The sequence below is a fragment of the Elephantulus edwardii genome, unplaced genomic scaffold (assembly GCF_000299155.1).
Source record: "Elephantulus edwardii isolate Elephantulus edwardi_28Jun2011 unplaced genomic scaffold, EleEdw1.0 scaffold00136, whole genome shotgun sequence".
In the NCBI taxonomy this organism is placed as follows: domain Eukaryota; kingdom Metazoa; phylum Chordata; class Mammalia; order Macroscelidea; family Macroscelididae; genus Elephantulus; species Elephantulus edwardii.
The window spans coordinates 2083493-2087638 of NW_006399886.1; the positions used below are offsets into that span (position 1 = coordinate 2083493).

The 4146-nt window shown below is 36.5% G+C and overlaps 1 pseudogene; it reads right to left on the minus strand.

The window, feature by feature from the left end:
• The window catches only part of LOC102867746, a 5454-nt pseudogene extending 5255 nt beyond the window's left edge, over positions 1–199 (minus strand).
• Between the last annotated feature and the right edge of the window lie 3947 nt (positions 200–4146).

The following is a 4146-nucleotide window of genomic DNA, read 5'->3' on the forward strand; positions in this document are numbered from 1 at the left end:
ATATTATTATTATATAATGTCTTATCTCTGTTACATAACTGTCTTTTTAATAGGAATAAATACAGATCTTCTCCAGTCAATTTGCCAGTTAGCTGTATTCCAAATTTCTTTAAATAAAAGAATTAACACATACAGGGATGCATCTTTTTGCTAAATAATTGACAACCTATCAATCCCTAGAGATTTGCCCTCACCTCATGTCAATTCCTATAGTGAAACTTAAATAACTTTATTCAATATCACTAGTTATTGATTATATGCTTTATCCTGAAATGGTTCACTCACTCACTTTTTACCACTGAGGCAGAACCAATTTATAGTAGACTTCAGTGACTACAAATTGCACAAGAGAAGATTGTCCATCTTTCTACCTTAGAGCCGCTAGTGATATGGCCTTTGAGTTAGCAACCCAATTCCTTATAGATGAGGCACTAGAACACCTTGTAATTGTTCACTGTCGACTAGTTCTTGATACAGTGACTTAGTGTATTCTTTTCATTTTCTTTTGATACTTAACTTCCTCTATCATTATTTGGCCATAGCATCCTTCAGTATTGCAATTAGAACTGTGAATTTGTTCTTAAGTTTTTTGAGCTTGATAAATGCTGAAAATGTCCTTCCATTTTATTTTTTAGTTCTAGGTATTTGAGTATTTTGCTTTTCTTGCTGGAGCCACTCTTTCACGTCTTCACTTTGGCTCTTATTTCATAACTTATTATTTTTCTAATAGCTTCCCACATTTAAGGACAAGATTTAAAGTGTTTTCTAACCTTTTATTTTCTTTCTCTCTTTCTTTATTTATAGATTGCCTTTGTAATGATCTTTTGATTTCTCCATGTATATTATGACCTTGTTGTCATCCCACAATATGCCTAATCTTCAGTCATTAGAATTCAATGTATGAGACCTATTTTTGTCATGGTTTTACATTCAAATAATATAAAGTCAGTATTATATTTTGCTCTTATGGACTTGTTTTTATTTTCTTTACAATCTGCTTTGGCATGCTATGGTGTCACAAGTTTACCTTTCCAAATGTCTTTTCTATCTCTTGATATCCTGTGAATTCCTTCTAAAGCTCAGCTAGTTATAAAAATATGGATATTATATCTAATTGGAGGCATTTCTTCTACCATAAATTGTAAAATTGATGGTATACAAATGATTTAAGTGTCCCCAGAGAAAAAACCTTTAGAATTGCCTGAGCCCACCCAGCTGGTTAATTTGAAGAAATATAGGACAGCATTGATTAAGGACTTGCTAAAGCTAGAGTGCATACACTGCATGGTTTAAAATCAGGAAAAGAGTTAATCTGGGATGCATCCTGTATCCATACTTTTTCACTATATATGCAGGATAGATGATTTGGGAAGCAAGACTTTATGAGGAGGACTGTGACATCAACATTGGAGGAAGACTCATCAACAACTATCTGATGTATAGCAAGTAATTGCAAAGACTATGGCCTGGATTAGGCACACCTTAGTCACCAGACTGATGTTGTTGCTCTTCAGTACTTTGGAGTGGTCTCTGACAGCAGACTTTCCAAGTCATTTTGTCTTTTAATTTTCTGGATGCTGGTTCCAAGAGTGTTGATTGTGGAGCCAAAACTGGAAGCTGTTAACAATCTCAATCTCCTCACCATCTGTCATGATGCTGCCAATAGACCCAGTGGTGACAATCTTTATTTTCTTGATGTTGAGCTTCAATTAATATTAAAGGCAATAGTCCTTTTTTTAGCAAGCACTTCAGGTCCTCCTTAGTTTCAGCAAACAATGTTGTGTCATCTGCTTAATATAGGTTGTTTGATTCTTCCTTCCTCCAATCCTGATGCTATACTTCTCCTCACAGAGTCCCGCTTTCTGAATAATCTTTCTTCATATAGATTGAAAAGGTAGGAGACGCATTCTTGGCTTACACGCATCTCAATTTTGAATCATGCAGTGTTTCCTTGCTCTGTTCTGACAACTGCCTCCTGGTGCAAGCATAAGTTTCACATAAGGGCAATTAAGTGTTCTGGGATTCCTATTCTTCTCAGAGTCAGCCACAATTTGTTGTGATCCACACAGTCAAATACCTATGCATAGACATTCCTTTGATACTCCCTCCTTTCAGCCAAGATCTATCTAATATCAGAAAGCTGGACAACGACTAGGGATGATAGAAAGAGAATTGATACCTTTGAGCTGTGGTGTTGGAGAAGAGTATTGAATTGACCATGGACTTTTATGAGAACAAACAGGTTCATCCTAGAAAGGATGAGACCAGGCTGCTCCTTGGCTGCAGGATTTTGATGTTTTGTCTGACATAATTTGGCCTTGTTCCAAGAAGGGACCAGTTCTTGGAGAGGGACATCATGCTGGGGAAGGTGGAGGGACAGTGCAAGAGAAGAAGATACTCGATGAAATGGATTGATTCAGTGACTGTGGTAATGGGGGTAGGTGTGTCAGAGTTAGTAAGATTGGCACAGGATAGAGCAGAGTTTAAAGCTGTTGTACACAGGGTGGCTATGCGTCGCAGGTAACCCGATGGCACATAACAAGAACAACAACGTTTTATTGGCTGAGCAAAAGTATTCAAATTTGTGTATCATAGCAAATTGTACATAACATTGCAAAGAATGAAATGCCAGAACACTTACTGTGCTCATGGGAAACTAATGCACAAATTATGAAGCAGTCTATGGATGGAATTGGATAGGGGAATAATGTATGGCTTAAAATTAAGAAAAATTTATACCATGGTTATAACTTCATATTATATTTATCTAATTTGTATATTGAGTAAATAATATTTAAAACCCTAGAATATATGGGTATTCAGCATTGGAATAGGAAGAAAAAAATCAATACAAATGCAGATAATACAACTTTGCTCATGGCAAAATTTACTTGAAGCATTACTGAAGAAGCACAGAGACTTTAGCCTTCAGCATGGAATATGTTTTAACACAAAGAAAACAAAAATCATAATAGCTAGACCAATAAGGATCTTTCTGGAAAATAACGGTGAAACTACCATGAATTTAATTTTACTAGAGAAGCAAAAGGGAAGGAATCGGGAAGCTAAGGGATTTAAGGATCTAAATAGAAGATTTCAAAGCGCCCTCAGGAAGACAAAGGGAAGTTTTATAATGAAATGTAGAAAGAGCTGGAGTCAGAACACCAAAGGGCCAAAAAACTCAGCATTTCTAAAGCTGAAAGAGCAGAAAAACAAATTCAAACCTTGAGTTCCAATACTTAAGAATTTTGAGACTGTCACACATACTTTGGACAAGTGGCCAGGAGGGACCAGTCTTGGAGAAGGACATTATGCTTTGGAGAGTGGAGGAACAGCACAGGAGTGAAAGACCCATATAAAATGGATTGACACAGTTACTGAGGAAATGGAGTTAGGCGTGTCAGATCAGGGAGACTGGCTCAGGATAGGGCAGAGTTCAGAGCTATTGTACATAAAGTCATTATGAGTAAAAGGTGACTTGATGGCACATAATAACAACATCAGTAGAATCATGAATAATCCAGAAAGAATTATAAGAAGATAGAAGGAGAATACAGAGACTTTGTACCAAAAAGAATTTACAGACACAGAAGAATGTCATAATACAGAGTATGATCCAAGAGACTATGGTGATGAAGGAGGAAGTTCAAGCTTCTCTGAAGGAGTTGGAAAAGAACAAGACACCAGGAATTGATGGACTACCAAATTATATATCTCAACAGTGAGATGCTTTCCTGGACACGCTCACCATATTTTGCCAAGAAATCTACAGGACAACCACCAGGCTAATGGACTGGACGAGAGTCATATGTTTCCATTCCAAAAAACGGTATTTCAACATAGTATGGAAATTATCTAACAATATCCATGATATCACGTGCAAGTAATATCCTGAATAATATTTTAAAAAAAACAACACCAAAAACCAAAAAATCTAGAACTACCAGAAATAGAAGCTGTATTTAGAAGAGGCCATGGCACCAGTGACCCAATGTCAAATGGATCTTGGCTAAAAGCATAGTACCAGAGGAATGTTTTTTCTGTGTTTTATTGACTATACAAAGGTATTTGACTGTGTGGATCACAACAAATTGTGACTAACCTTGAGAAGAATGGGGATTTCAGAACACTTGATTGTGCCTATTT